This window comes from Ambystoma mexicanum, chromosome 14 (assembly GCF_040938575.1).
Source record: "Ambystoma mexicanum isolate Mex_15411 chromosome 14, UKY_AmexF1_1, whole genome shotgun sequence".
In the NCBI taxonomy this organism is placed as follows: domain Eukaryota; kingdom Metazoa; phylum Chordata; class Amphibia; order Caudata; family Ambystomatidae; genus Ambystoma; species Ambystoma mexicanum.
In genome coordinates, this window is record NC_090940.1 from 366,999,196 (window position 1) to 367,015,710 (window position 16,515).

Sequence of the window (16,515 nt, forward strand, 5' to 3'; positions counted from 1 at the left end):
GAGGGGGACTGCAAAAGGGAAGAGGGTGGAGTGGCCAGAGGAACCAGCAATAAGTCCCCTACTGGCCCTAATGCATAACCTGGGCGATGACTGGAAGCCGACATCTCGGATATATACACAGCTAATGGACAGACCCAACCCCAAGAACACGATGCTGAAGGAGCGCTGGGAGACAGAACTGGGGGAAGATATAGGAGCAAAAGAATGGGAACGCATATTATTACACTCACGGAAACTGTCTAGAAACTCCCGCTTTAGATTAATCCAATTGAACGTACCGTATCACACCTGTCTGACACCACACAGGGTGGGTAAATCTAACAGCACTACACAGCCAAAGTGCCCCTGGTGTGGCACAGATGAGGCAGATCTAATACACATGTTATGTGGATGTGTGTATGCACAGGGAATGTGTGGGTGGATAGAAAATGCTTGTAGAAGAGCAGGAATTGCAAGTTAGGCATGGAACACGAAGGAATGTTTTCTAGATGCATATCCCAGGGATGGCAAGTTCTAGGATATTACAAAGTTTATGGACTTGGCGTGCTTACTGGCCAAAAGATGTATTGTTATGGAGTGGAAATCAACCAGAGGTCAGCAATATGCAAGCTAGTACAAAGAGTTTGAACACTGGGTGGAGGTAGAAACGAGAGTGTGGGGCAACATGGTGGAAAAATCAGAGGCAGACTCCAGTGCCACCTATGAATCCTGGAAAACATTGATCTGGGACACATTCCATCCCTCAGGCGACAAACCCCCATGAGCACTTGAACGTCCACCATGGAAAGGTGTCTGGTTAGGACGCCAGGTTGAGGGAACTGGGGGTCTAGGTTGTGCCCAGAACATTTGCACCCTAATGAACGAGCTTGAATCTAATGTTGCCCTTGAAGTGAAGACTGTTTATGTTGGTTGTTTGGTTGTTTTGTTTTTTGTTAAATATAAAAGGCTTCAAAATTGTAAGCTGTGAGAGTGAATAAAGATGGACAGCGGAGTGTCCAATGTATGTACCACTGCTAATACTTAAATTAAATGCCAATAAAAACATTTCAAAATAAAAATAGATGACCATGTTACCATGCGCATTGTCAATGGAAATTGCTGTGTCCGCATTGTACTGCCAGTTAGTCATTGTATCTGTGAACTAACAGCCTACTGTCTGCATTCATCAATTTCAATTGAATGGCAAGTTCGAATGTTATAATTTCTTGTCTGGGTGAAAGTGTGCCGCTGGCTCTAGCAGGTGGCGTCCTACTGGCCCGGCTAAATACAAATCTGCCTGCCTCAGCCGGTGTCCAGCTAAATGCCGGGTGCCACAGGCTGTGGGGTACATTTACTAGCCCCACAGAAATTAGCTACAACAAAAACTGCATTTTAGCAGTTAAAAAAAATGGCTGTGCTTTTGGTCTGCTGAGCACATATGGGGCGAGAGTTGAACACATCTAACCCAAGGATAGCTGCATTTTGTTTTCATTCATGTGAACCCTGAGAAAACAAATAACATTCAGAATGGCTGTGCATTGCTGTTCTGTCATTTAAACATTCCAGGCAGCACAAGAAAATGACCTGCATTTCGAACGCCATCACACTGGTGCCTACTTTCATTTCAAACATCAGACAGTTTTGTTCTATTAGACCACATCCCTGGCCGTGTATTTCATTTTGAACACCATCAGATAAGGCCATCCTTCCCAGAACGGCATTGTTTCATCAGCAAAGTCCCTGAAAATCAAAGAATTCTGCTTCAAGTTCGCACAGCTTGGATTTACTTGTTTGAAATAAACAAACACACGCAAAGTACTTCAAAGGAAAGAGGCTCTCTCTTACTTCTTGTCAATTACTAAGAAACCATTTTCAAGCATATCTTTGTTTCTAGAAACTGACCAGATCTATAAAAAAGACTTTCAGAAGCTAAATGAGAACAAAACTGTGTGCAGAGAAAAAATGCATTTTGTGAAATGAACATGAAAAAAAACCGAACACGTGTAAATCTGTTGTTGTAAAGCAGAAAATGACCATGGGAAAGCTAAATGTGAAATTATATTGTAGCTTGCACAGAAACACAATTGCACATTGGGGCTACAGATATATGTGTATTGTGCTCACCCTCCCCCAAAAAAGGACTTCAACAGCCTGTCTGGGGCCCAGGCATTCCTGTCGAATCATTTTGGTTTAAAGGCTAATTTTGTATGTTCCCTATTCTCATGAAACTGGCTGCGTGATAATTACAGGTTCTCCCAGGCAGAACTGCTCCCAAGGACAAAGGATGGGGAAGCCCTGTGCTTTGCCTTATAGATGTGATTTCCTCTGCATTCATTCCCAGTATCCACTGGAGGTCTTCAAAGGGGGAGAGATGGCAACCCTTCTGCCAGCTGACCCTGGGAAGGCATTTTGGCTGGGGGGTTGGAAAGACCGCCCACATTTGGAGACAGATCCAGCCCATTTGATCTAAAGACCTTTGCATATTAAGACATTTTTCTCCACAATCTGAATAAACAGTAATCTATTATCATGACAGTTTCATGTGATTTTTGGACAAGCATAATAAGACTATGTGCATCTCTCTGGCATATGGGGAAATGCAATGACAGACAAAAAATGCAATTCTGGGGGAAGCACAAAGGGCACACATATTAAACTTGGGGAAAATATGCCAGATATTATTATTCTTATGTGTAGCCATTTGCAGAATGTTTGATAATATGTTTCTCCTGAAAACTGCAAAATTGTGCCCAAGGGTGAGGCAACATCTCACAGAATTGGTGTTCGATCCGGCTTATTCCTTGTAAAATATGGGATCTGCCTATCTAATTTTTATGATGGTGACTATTGTAAATACGAGGTTTTTGTTCCATAACGTATTTTGGTAAAAAGTTACTGTGGTGAGACAAAGCAAGTCATAAAACGCACACACTTAAACTGATGTCACTTCCTTGGACCAATCAGCCGAGAGTGAGGAGGCGACCCCAATAGCCTTGCCTATCCCATTCAGGGGGTAAGTCCAGGATACTTCTGCCCATATTGTAAAATTCTATGATGTCACTCTGCCTATATAAGAGGTAGACCAGGAGGCACAGGGATATTCAACATTCAAAATTCACCCTTCAAGATTCCAAGACTCCAGGACCAGGTCCAGAGGTAACTGACCCAGATCCAGGCAGAACCACCTATCCAAAACCACCTTCATCCCAATAATTCAGAGAGAAAAAAGGAAAGGCTGCTATTCCCTTTAGGAGATTCCAGTGACCATACCTTTTTGCCCAGCTGATCCATCCCGCTGTCCACAGTGAGCAGACTTTGCCCAGTTGTTCCTAACAAGGAAAGCCCTGCGGACCCAGTACCCAGAATCCGCGGCCCATGACCAGATCCTTGGCCCGCCACCTAGATGCCCTGCTGGATGTCTAAATTACCAAACCCAGGCTTGCCTTGTAAGAATACCATCAACCAGTACCCAAAAACTGCATATCCCGCTATTTTACCTTGCATCTTGTTCAAAACCCTATTAAAATATCATAAAAGCCCTAGTAATTTTCCAAATTGCCAGTATCCTCTGTTCACCCTTTCCCTAGCAGAATCGGTTTATTCCATAACTGTTAGCATATTTGTTCTTTATTTCTTCAGTTATCTGTGTAAGTTCCAAGTATCATTTGGAATAACTCAAATGATTTCCCCTAGAAAGAGATTCACAGTGATTTGGTTGTAATTTGAACTCAACCTCTTCATGCCAAGTGCTTTTCTTTAACAATGATAGTCTTTAAAATGTAGTCTCAGTGGAACTAATCATTGTGGTAACAAAACCCATTTTGCCCATGTATTTGCTTTCCTTTTAAAATCTGATTTACTTTTCCCATAAAAAACCTATATACTCATCCCATAAGGGTTGTCCTTTCCCCTCATTATCCTATCTATTCTGTTTCCCATCCCGAAACCGATTTCCAATTTTGCCTGCTAGTCCCATTTTCTTAGCTGTTTCCCAGATTTAAAGCCTTTGTGAAATAAGAAATAGCAATTTTGCCATGTGGGATTTTTGCTGCATTGTTTTCCTCCCAAAATCGAGTTTCTCACCTGTGTTTATGTTGCTTTAGTAGCCGGCAGGCTTCCTTGTCTCTTTAGTATAATCAAACAAATTTCTGTCCCATCTAGCCAACCGCAAATGTAAACTGATCTCTAAGTAACCAGTGCAATCCGAGTATGCTATTTTGCTCAATTTGAAGGTTTTCATTTTTTGTTTTTGGCCTCTCATTCTGGGGTGGTGGGTTGAATCTTAAACCCGTTTTTTCCCTCTTGTTGCTGACGGCTTGCCACTGCTTTCCATCCATGCAGAATTTAGTTAGCAGGTGTTTGGAGGAGTGTTGCAAGGGGAGTGCATAACATAAGTGCCATCTATGAGTGTGAAAACAATTATTTTGCTTCCATTTCTACATAAAGTTCATACCAATGAAGTCAGAAAGTTGAATTAATTGTCAAATAACATTTTGCATCATATTGTCACCGCACTTGTGATTGCTGCCCAAAAATTTGTTTCACTCTGGTTTTACATTTGAATTTTAAAAATAAATACACACCGGCCTGGTTCATGGTCCACTGCTACACGGGGTGCTTTTTAAGGTGGTGGTGAGACGGGTTGGGTGCCTCTTCAAAAAGAACCCAGGGTTCAAATAATAAAAATAAAAAGGCTTGTTTTATAGTGCGCCACCTTCAGTGTCAGTGGAATAGGTCCCTCACTGGGGTGTGCCGTGCCTTAAAATCTGTTATAAGGCCTGGTAGGCGGACCTGTCACAGGAGTGAACGTTTGTTTACGTGCACAGATTGCAAATGCTCTTATTTAGGGAATGTCTACATACTGTAGTCATACTTGCATTTTGTAATACATCATATAAGGCATGATATTGGTTGATGTACATCTATGAATCTTGCTAAATTATCGATGTGCATGTATACACTGTAAGGTAGCATTTAAGGATTTCATTTGTTTGAGGAGGTGATGGCTGGATAATGATTGCCATGCAGCCAATATGCTTGGTCACTATGCGTGGTGGTTGGTTGATTTGCTGTCACTTACCCATCGCCCATTTACACCCACCATGTCCAATGACCCTATGACTACGCTGCAAACAATGTAGACAAATACTGTGTTCAATTTGCATGTCGGATTTTGCATGTCGGATGATGGTTATAACACCAATCCATTCACATGTCCAACTCTTTTGTTGCCATTCATGTCACATGCATTTGGGAACACTTGTGACAGGCAGGTGAACTGGCTACTTGCTGTGGGGTATGATAGTGGTTGTGAGGTGGGTGGTGGGCTGCATTGGAATGATCTGTCTGTGCTGCAAGTGGTGGGTGTTGTGCACAGTGTGTTTTTGCAGGGACTTGTGCCATTGGTGTGTTGCATTCTGGTACCTGTAGTGAATTTTATAAGCCAGTCCAGATTTAATGTCCTTAAGCATGGGCATGCTCCCTCTGGCCATTTCACACACGCCAGTCATGCCCTTCAACTCATTCATGCAATTTGTGCATCTGCCATTCCTTTGCACACATGCACTGTAGACAGTCATGGCACTCCCCCAACCACTAATTCCGCAGAGCACAAGCTTTGGTTATTACACTCACCCAATGGCCAGGTACGCTCTCCGCTGTGATGTGCCATGTACCCTGGCAGTGTGGACTTCCTCAGCACCATAGAATCGTGGGTTGATCCAGGAAATCTTGCACAGCATTGGGTGATGAGGTGGTGTGCATCACACACCATCTGCACATTGAGGGAGTGGTATAGTTTATTGTTCCTGTACACTTCCTCAATAATATGCCTGGACACTAGCTCCAAATGTGTGCAGTTCAATGCACCAATCACATTCGGCATGCTGGCAAGGGCATAGAATGCAATTTTCGTGGCATTAACCGGGCCAGGTGTTCTGGCTAGGCCTATGTGATCAGACACGTGCTGCAGGAGGGCATCAATAACCTGAAAGAGGATCCTCAAAAAACAGGGTTGGGATATCCCATGCAGTTCACTGATAGAGTGTTGGTAGGTGCTGGTGGCAAGGAAGTATAGCAAAGACACTACCTTGAGCAAGGGGGGTTAAGGGGGTGGAAGTATGGATCCGGATGAGGCTGAAACAGTCATTGTGGATCAGGTCCACTATGGATGTGATGGTGTCCCTTTCTAGCTGGTACAGGGTGTGGATCTGTGTTTGGCTGAGGTTGAAGTGTGTGGCCCTTATGCGTGGTATGGGTGGCTGTCTGCGGGGTGCAACCTGCTGGTCATTGTTATTTTGCATGGCCATGATGGCTCTCCTTCTCCTCCTGTGCCTCTGCCGCCTCCTCTGCCTCTTCAAGTTGTATCCCTACATGCAGGGCCTCCAGCTCAGTTAAGCATGGTAGTGTTGGAAGGGGTGCGGGGTGTGGGAGTGGTCTTTTTGTGCTTTTGAAGTGCTCATGGTGGCTACCTGGGCTGATTTAGGCCACCTGTGGCCTAGATCTGCGTACTTGACACTGTTTAACACCTGGTCCGCGATGCCAGTGTTTCCGGTGCAATCATCACGGTGCTACGGCCACATTCATGCCAGTGTTTCCATGAATGTGGTACTCAGAAAGTGCACATACTACTGCCATGCCGGTGTCTCAGGCACAGTGATGCGACATTCCGCAGATTCTGTTTACAGGGCTGTAGGATACGGTAGGTCTCTTGCGGTGATGGAGTTAGCGGCATCACGACTCAGAGTATGGAGAAAGGTGCCGGTAGAGAGTGACCGGCAACACTAGTTCCAAACCGGCATAGCTGTAATGAGGCCCAATGGATTGTCTACTGTTCACACAGTACTTAAAAAAAACAACCATGTTTCCCCCTAAGGCACCTTGCACCTCCACCCCATTACTAGACCAAAATCACCCACTCTTCATTGCGTCCCCGCCGTTGGACTTCTCACGCTGCACCTGCTTCTGTGTCCCTCTATGCATGCTGCGCTGTGTTCAATGATGTCCCCATTCCCGAGGTCACCTACAACGTCACTCTTGACGTCCCCAGGTTACTTGCGCAACTGACACATGTGCCCCCCTTAACAGTGTTGAACTTGGAACTTTACAACATTAGAAAGCAATGCTTCATGTTAAACCAATCATGACTGTGAGGTACATCCCTCTCTGGGCACTAATAAAAGGCATGAGAGTGTGTATCATCTGCTTCTAAAGGTCATTCAGCGAGCCATAATTCAAAATAAAAAATATAAGTTGGTTGTAAACAAGCTGAATTTCAGAAACGTAGCAGTGTGCACATGCATGAAAATGTTAACAAGTAGCATGCCATGCAGTGTCATGTGACACCAATGCCTGCACATCATTAGTGTTCAACTAAGAGTAACATGGTCAAAGCACTCAGGTAGATATATCTATATGATAGCGCCATCCTCCCTCCTCTTCCTCATTGCATTCTCTTTTGGCTACACTAGGTCATCAGATTCTGAACACCCGGTGCCAAAACCTAAAAACATATTAACGATGGAGACCCTCAGGCACAAGAAAGTTGCCTGTTGCCAGTTCAGAAAGAATTGTGTGTAGAAGGGATAGCTTGAGATTTCAAGCATAACCATTACTATATTTTCTTTACATGTGAGCCCAGGGACGTCATTTAGGGGTTGCCAGGGGTCTCCCTTGCACCCTCTGAGGTCTCCCTTGCTACTCCTGTGGTCTCCCTTGCTACCCCTATTTTTGTTCTAAACCAATTGAAGCTCCTGGGCAGTGGCCAATGCCATTGTGAAGACCGGAGGGGGGTGTCTGTACTTCTGCTCTCTATATGGTAGAGGAGAGGCACAGAGAACCCAGCCAAGATTCTCTATTATTGGTACATGGACGAGCAATCAAGGCCTAGCTTCTAAGGAGGTGATGCGGGCTGGTTCTTAAGAACAGTGTAGTCCCCAAGAACCCACAAAGGAATGTCCGCACACTGTATCGGTTAAAAAACAGTCTTTGTATAATTAATAGTCAAGGTTATATACAATATCACGATAACGCACTTTGTACTCTATAATGGCAAATATACAGTTCTACGTGGAACCACTATTAGTACTAGATCTCTTTAAAGTGCATCAACTGTACGGTTAAATGGCACAGAAATCAGTTTGTAAAGGAAACCAACAATAGAGGTAAGAGGAAAGCAGTTGGTAAGAACAATTGGCAGAAATACTGGTCACTACCGTTAAACACAATTCTGTGTGGAGATCCCCCACCTGGACAACCTGTAGAATAAAGATACAACCCAGTCCATATATTGTTCACAAGAGACTTTCCAATAGTTCTGCAACCCAAAAGTACTTGGCGTTGTAGCGTTCCTCGTCAGGGAATTGACCGCCCTTCTTGAGTGTCCTCCCTTTAAGGCAGGGGTCACGGGTCATCGAACGTCCGACAGTGAACAGGGTGAGCTACGACGGTGAAGTGGCAGCTCCGTTCCTTGCAATGCTCGTCGGCAACGGAGTGTAGACGTCCTGCAAGGAAGAGGCGTGCGGGGCACCTCGGTGTCAATAGTTCTGGACCACAAAGAGTTTGAAGAACTGTGGCCCAGCAATGGCGTCGAGTCGTCGGCGTCTCTGTGGTCTTTAGGTGGCGGGAAACCCACCGGCGGATGCTCCTCGGCGCGTCGACGGTCAGGCCTTCTCAAGCGGGATAAAGCGGCGACGATGCAGACTAGGGATGTAACAGTATACCGTTAAATATACTGTGAACCACTTAATTGAACAATAATAAGCGACACATTGTTTATACCGGTATACCGTTTATACCGTTAAGTGTGCTTTTCAATCTGATTTGGAAAGGCTGTAACATAAAGAGAGTGCATGTGTGTGTGTGTATGCGCACAAGTGTATACTACAATCGGCCTCCATTGATCTGTGGCATGCAGGCTATGAAGATGGCAACCTGTTCATCTTCACCAGTAGCCAGTGGGGGAGCTAAAAGCCTAAATGACCACTTAAGAAAAGCTATTCTCCACATGTGTGTTTGTGTTTGGTGGAAGCAAGGGGTGGCATTTCAGTGGGAAGTATGTTGAAAAGCCCAATTCTGGCCCTGGGTGCCTGGTTTTGTTTGTGATGATAAATCTGACAATTTATGACCTTTTAGAAAATATTTGTTAAGATTAGTTAACTCCACCTTCTATACAGCAATAACCATGATATACCGTCATTTGGCAAGAAGGTTATCGTACCGTCATAAAACTAATACTATGACACCCCTAATGTTGACGAGAGCGTCCTTGGATCTGAAAGTTCTTAGGCAAACGGGAGCACGGCGGCACCGGTTGGTGACAGCGGTCATCGACAGTGGCGGACAACAGTCCAGGCGCTTCTCCTTGGGATTCCGCGGCAGTCCCCATCTCGGGTCGGCAGCCTGTCGGAGGTCTGTCTACCAGGGAGCTTTGGCAAAGATCAGCTGGTGCACGATGGTCCCTTGTAGCTCGGCAAGAGGGCGCCTTACCAGGTCCTCTCTGAGTCAATCCTTGGAGACACAGCAGCTTTCAGATTGTGAAGGCGAGCAACAGCAATTCTTCTCGTCCAGCAGGGCTTCAAGGTTAAGCTTCAGGTTTACTCCAGTTACTCGTCGTAGTGGACTTCAGCTTCTGAACAGATTCCTAGCAGTGACAGGTCCCCAGATATACTGTTGATCTCCCATTCATTCCGCTGGGTCATACTCAAGCATCCAATCACGGCAAAGGGCATTCATGCAGGTAGGCAGCCAATCAGGTGCATAGTGCATTCAGGCCATTCACTTCTCTCCAGACACTCACAACATGTTATGTGTATTGGGACAAGTACCCAGCCATTCAACACTCCACACTGCATTCATACCAGTTTTGGGCAGACTGTCTGAGTCATTGTGTAAAACACCAGATACTAGACACCCACACCACAGAATGTGTATTCGTCACACACTCCATTCAACCAGGTCCCACCCACAGGCATACCCACAACATACGGTCGTTGGGAAGGCTCCAGCCAGTCTGGTCAGCACTTCCCCATACTACCATATATGGAACTTCCAACCAACAGCCAGTCAGGGAAAAAAGGCACAGAGTCAGGGCTTCCCGGGACTTCGGGATGATCAAGGTAACAGGCGATGGAAGGCAAGAGGCCACAGGGGTCATCTTGTCTCCATCAGGAATCTACCAATTCCAATGACAGGGCCTGGGCATCCCAAAATGGAGGACGCTCAGGGCACCAGTCAATTCAGCACGGTGCTGCCACCAGCCCGTATCCTGCTCTGTGGGCCACACACAGGTGCCCAAAAATATACACTAGGGGCACAGGGTTGTACCCCTACCCATGGGTGCCATAAGGGTATCCCATGGGTCTGTTCACCAAAACCAAAGGAGAGAGCTGTGTTAGGCGGAAACCTGTGCAGTTCCCTCTGGGACCACTGCAAAAGATTTAGGACTACAGGTGTTTGGCAGTAAACCCGCTTGGTAGCAGTCTGTACCACACAGATTCACTTGGTAGCTGTGGCTGAGCAGTCAGACTTCCCTCAAGAAGAGTTAGGCAGTATGTGGAGTCTACAAAATAGGGCAATTTACACAGTAGAACAAGCAAACACGGAACAAGGCTTCGGTGTAAAGATATATAGTTATTTATTTATAAAAACACATCTATGGAAAACACACTGGCACTAATACGGCAAACAACTTCAATCACAATCACTATCAGTAAATCAATCCCCCTAACAATAGTTTGACAAGTCTAGGTTCCACGGCACCACTTATTTGCAGACAGAGGTGAATGCTTTAACCTAGATGGCACTCTAATATTCGCTAGGACGGGAGAGAAAAGGCAGGGTATGAAATCAACTCTGAACCAACACTTTACGAACAAATGCAAGGCAAGTAAGGCAGGGTCTACTGTAGATCGCAAAGTTCAGAGGCCAGGCCCACTCGGAGAGAGGCAAGGCGATATGTCCCAAAAAGTATCACAGTTGAAATGCACTTCGAGTCTTTGTCGCAAATTGTTATAGAAAGATTGGACCAGTTAGGAACAGAAAGTTAAGAAGGCTTGGGGGTGACCCAATGGAGAGGCGAGGATTAAGACACCTCGCGCTAACCGACACAAGGGAAGCCAGGCAGACACGGTACCTTGTATGTGGAGAGACAGCTCCGGCGGGTGCAGTTGTTCCTGGTGGTGGATGCAAGTCGGGGCTTTGCCAAGAGAAGAGATGCTGTCGTCGTCGAACGAAAGTTGAAGATCACTTCACCACCAGGGAAGAGACCAGCCACGGAGTGCTCCGTCACAAGGCACCACCTTTTGGTCGCGGTACGGGTTAGTGGCTATCCGGTTGCCGGGGTGCTCAGCACGGGCAATTCGACCACTACGCCCTGGAAGCGAAGAAAAAGCAAAGGGGACTGGTTGTTCCCACCAGTCAGGGGAAGAAGACTCTCCAGCCGGGAGATCTCCTCTGTCGTTGGGAAGTGGTGAGTCGGTTCAGCAGGGCTCCACCGGAGGTGTCGTCGTTGCAGGTCGGCTCAGCTTTACCCTCGTCGGATTCTTAGGTCCTGTGGCGACTTCTCAAGATCCAGTCCCAAAAGCCCTGCTTTTATGCAGAAAACCCCCATTCATTCAGCCTAGCTGTCAATCAAAACACGCTAAGTGGTGAGCGGGGTGGCTCACCACTTGGGCCAATCACACCAGAGTGCGACTTGAGTTGGCAAGGCAAATCAGTCCAGGGTGCCTAAACCCCCTCCTACACCCCCTGTGGTACCCAGACAGAATGGCACCACTTTGGAGGGCCTCTGTGCAGAAGCCCGCCAAAAGTGGAACAAAGGGCTCAACCTTTGGTTTAGGAGTCACAGAGACGAACACAGACGCCATTTTAAAAACCGAGTTCTGGCAGAAAATACCAACCGATAGATTTATTTAAGATAAATAAACCGGTGGTATGTTAGAGATTAACAAGAAAGAGTTTTAACCTCCAACAATGGGAAGAATCCTGTAGAGTTATATTCGGGGTCGAATATAATGAGTAGTTTCCACTGCCACCAGCCAAAACTCGACGAGGGGGGACGGAACAGTGCCCCCTCGAATAACAGACCCAGGAGTAATCGAATTACCCCTACTAGTACGTCCACAATAGGATAGTTTGTACTAGTTCTGTTAGTAAATTTAGGTCTAGGAAAGCCAATGGTGACTTTACATGCCCTGGGCGACAGTAGTCAGTCCCAGGGTATGGAGTCTATGGTGGGGATCCTCTAGGACACCCCAGTGTTACGGCACAGAGGGTGCGGTGTAACACACATAGTAAAACATATGAGACCCTATGGAGTAAAAGACCCCATAGCCCATAGAACACATTGACATTCAAAGGAATTACCCACATTCATGTCCAAGAGTGGGAGAAAAAGAGTCTCACTCATGGCAGGATGGAAAAAACAAACTACAGAAATCCAGCAAAGCTGCTGGGGGACTCACTAGGTTAGGAAATTCAGCCTAAACAGAGAATTCTCCCTAACAAGCTGCACCGGCAGGAGTACCACATGAACTCCTGCGCGGAAAACACGACAGAACACATGATAAAAAGCAGTAAAGGACAAGGGTACGGAGGCCCTCCTTCCTCTCCAAGTGGGCGGACCTCTCCTCCTCACTCCTGTCCTCAACCACTCAACTCCTCTTTCTTGGAGACTTCAACATCCACCTGGATGCCTCCTGGCCCCCCTCTGGACTCTTTCGCGACATCTGTGACTCTCTCTCACTCTCTATTCTCCCGTCTCGGCCGACTCATTCTGCAGGGTGCACCCTCGATGCTCTGATCTCTTCTGACCTTCCCCTCTCCGTTCCTCTCTCCACTCCTCTCTCCTGGAGTGATCACTTTCTCCTATCCTCCCACCTCAACTTCCCTACCCCACAGGCAAAGCCACCCTCATCACTGCCACCCTCCTTCTCGGTCATCCGACTCATGAAGCGCGTGTCAGTTGAAGCTTTCGCTGCTACCCCCCTTCAGCTGATTCCCACCCAGACACAGCCCTCTCCATGCTCCACTCTGCTATATCTGATACTCTTGATATCCTTGCCCCTCTCATGAGAATCCGCCTGAAGCCCAAAGCCAAATGTAGTCTCCCTAAAATGCAAGTGCAGGGTGGCAGAGAGGAAATGGCGTGCTTCATGTTCATCCTCTGACAAACTGGCCTGCCACCTGCTCCAAAGGCACTACCGGCTCTCCGTTCTCACCAAGAAGAGAGCCATTATCCAAGCCTGCATCTCTGCGGCATCTAACAATTCGGCTGAACTCTTTAAAATCTGCAAGGAGCTGGCCAACCCTGCTGCATTATCTACCTCTCCTGTCCCCACCCAGGCCCTCTGCACGGCACTGGCCTCTCACTTCATCTCTAAAACTCAGGACATCCTGTCCTCACTCTCCTCCTATCACCTCCCTCCCTCTATTCCCTGCTCTTCCTCTGGCCCTTCTGCAGCCACCCCTCCTGCCTCCTTCTCTGCCTTTCCCCTTTTCTCTGCTGACGAGGTTTCCAGACAAGTCTGATCTATGAAGGTCTTGTCAAAACAGGTTCACCCCTGTTCCTCCAAAACTATCAGGGACCACATCAACTCCCTGGCTCCTGCCCTGGCTGACTTTTGCAACTGCTCGTTCTCCTCTGGAGTCTTCCCATCCCCCCTTAAGCACTCCCTTGTGCACCCTCTTCTTAAGAAACCCTCTTCTGACCCCTCCTGCCCAGCTAACTATCGCCCAATCTCCATCACTCCCTTCCTGGACAATCTCCTGGAGAAACTGGCCATCTCCCAGCTTAATCTCCATGCTGAATCTGTTGGTAGTCTTCATGACCATCAGTCTGGCTTCAGAGCTGCCAGAAGCATGGAAACTGCTCTCCTGAACATCCGTGAGGACCTGCTCTCGAACCTTGACTCCAACACTCTGTGTGTTCTAATTTTGCTCGATCTCTCTTCTGCCTTTGATACTGTCAACCATGCCATCCTGCTCAACTGTCTCTGTGATAACCTGGGTATCACTGGTCAGGCTCTGGTGTGGCTGACCTCTTTCCTCTCCAATCGACCCTCCCAAGTCCAACTGGGGTCCTTCCTCTCTGACATCTTTTTCTCTACCTGTGGTGTCCCCCAGGGATCTAACCTCTCTCCCTGGCTGTTAAACCAGTATCTGGCACTCCTTGCCCACCGCATCGCCACTCTCTGCCCCAACTTTCAGTGCTATGCGGATGATACCCAGCTCATTTTCAGGCTACCCTTGGCCTCCTCTTCTCCTTCCCTCATCTCTGACTGTCTGCTATCCAGGAATGGTGTGCCGCCAATGACTTCTGCCTTAATGCCAGTAAGACTGAAATTCTACTCATCGGCACACCCACTCTCTCCTTCCCTGCAGCTCTATGGCCGGCCTCTCTTGGCCCCCTTTCTGCTCCTACCTGCAAGGCAAAAAACCTTGGGGTCATCTTCGACTCCACACTCTCCTTCTCTCCTCACATATCTGACGTCTCTAAGAAGTCACACTACCTGCTGCACCTCCTCAGAGGTATTCTTCCTTTCCTCTCCTTCCCCCAGAAGCTCACTGTCTCCCGAGCCCTGGTTCTCTCGAAGCTGGACTACTGTAACAGCCTCTATCTAAATCTGCCTGCGTCTACACTCCGCCCTCTGGAACTTATCCAGAACAGGACTGCGAGACTTGTCCTTGGCCTCAAGCCCAGAGACCGTATCTCTCCAGGACTGAAATCTCTACACTGGCTCCCAGTGGCTGCGAGGATTAAGTTCAAAGGCCTCTTCATTGTCCACAAGGCTTTCTGGGGCCCTGGGGCCTAAATACCTTCAACTCTCTCTTCCTAAATAACTTCCTTCTCGAGGTCTTCGCTCATCCGCCTCCAACTCCTTCAGGGTCAGCCGCTTCTCCAAGCAACGAGTTGGGGGTAGAGCTCTCTCTGCGGCAGGGGCCTCCCTCTGGAACTTGAGGAGAACCATCTCTGGTTCCGGAAGCACCTCAAAACCTTCCTCTTTGCTTCTGCTTTCTACCCCCCTCCCCTGCTAATTCTTGACTGAAACTGCACTGAATCTGCAACTGGGCCACTCTCACCGATCTCGGTCCTTGGCCCAGCCACTCTCCACTTGCACTGCCTCCCTGGCAACACCTGCACTGCGGGACTGTCTCTGTATCCCTACAGCCCCCCTCCCAGCACTTGTCTGCACTTACCTTGCACTTGCCACCAGCTGGCCCTATTATTTATCTATTATTCTACCCTGTACTGCACTTTTCCCCCTCCCTTTCCCCTTGCACTTTCCCTTCCCCCTACCCATGCACTTAAGCAATCTGAATGACACCTGGCCTAGTAGGATCGATGTCTGTCTTCCCTTTGTTCCCCCCTCCCTGCCTCGTCGTGCCTTGAAACACTTGTGTATAGGCACGTTACAAATGCCATATCATATCATATCTCCAATGCATTTCCAGCATCACAGCCATGTGGCAATTTGAGCTATTTTTCTTTCTGGAATACCATCCAACAATTGCTAGACTCATTAAATATTTATTTCTGGCACACTTCAGGGGGTGATTCACTGATATAGTCTGTTCTTAAACACCTCAAATTCCCAAAGCAGATACAATCCTCCAAAAAACATTTGGAGTACAATAAGCATCCATTTCGGACTATGTATTTTGCTTTTCGCAAGTTGCAGTCATTTCTGCAATACACATGGTGATCCTTTCTTGTATGAAATGTATATCACGTTACAGTAATATTGGAAACATATTTGTCAGTGTACTTAGAAACAGTGCCATGTGATGCCACTTCCTGTTTTGTCAAGGGGTAAATGGTTGTGTCCCATTGCTTCCAGTGATGTCACTTTGGGGTGGGGTCAAATGGCATCACTTCCGGTGACGTCATCAGAGGTCAAGGGTCAGTTGATGTCACTTCTGCTACCCCAGTCATTTTGGTGAAATGACATCCGTATGAAAACGAGGCAGTTTCAACAATGTGAGTTCAATTCCCATCACTGCAAATATGCACTTTCTTTCCATGTGTGACCTCAGAGCGGTATTCAATATATGTGTGCGTGTCAGGAGTGCATGTACAAAGGGGTTGGCAGAACCACCGCTGAGGCCTCGTGCACTTTTGCAGACTGGGAGTGGCACTTTGCATTCTGCGCCGTTTCACTTTTGGAATTGACCTCATGTGTTATTATCATTCGCAGCAGGCGGAAATAAACAAGCTAGAAAAGTTACTGTTAATTGCACTCTTATCAAATCTATAAGAAGATGGGCGTATTAAAAACATGAACGTTCACATGAATGTTGCTCCACACTGTTTTATCTCGGTTTCCTCGTCGGGACATTGCTAGGAAATGTTCAGCCTGACAAAATGTCTGCCGCCTCAGCCTGCAATAACAGCGCTAGTAAATTGGCTGCCAAGCTACACCGGCGAGTCATTTGTCGTTGAGCGAGTTTGCTTCAGTGCAGCGGCTACCACTCTACTGCGGCGACATTCGCTCTGCCCAATGCCCGCCGAGTGCGCATCGTTGCATCTTGCGGTTACAG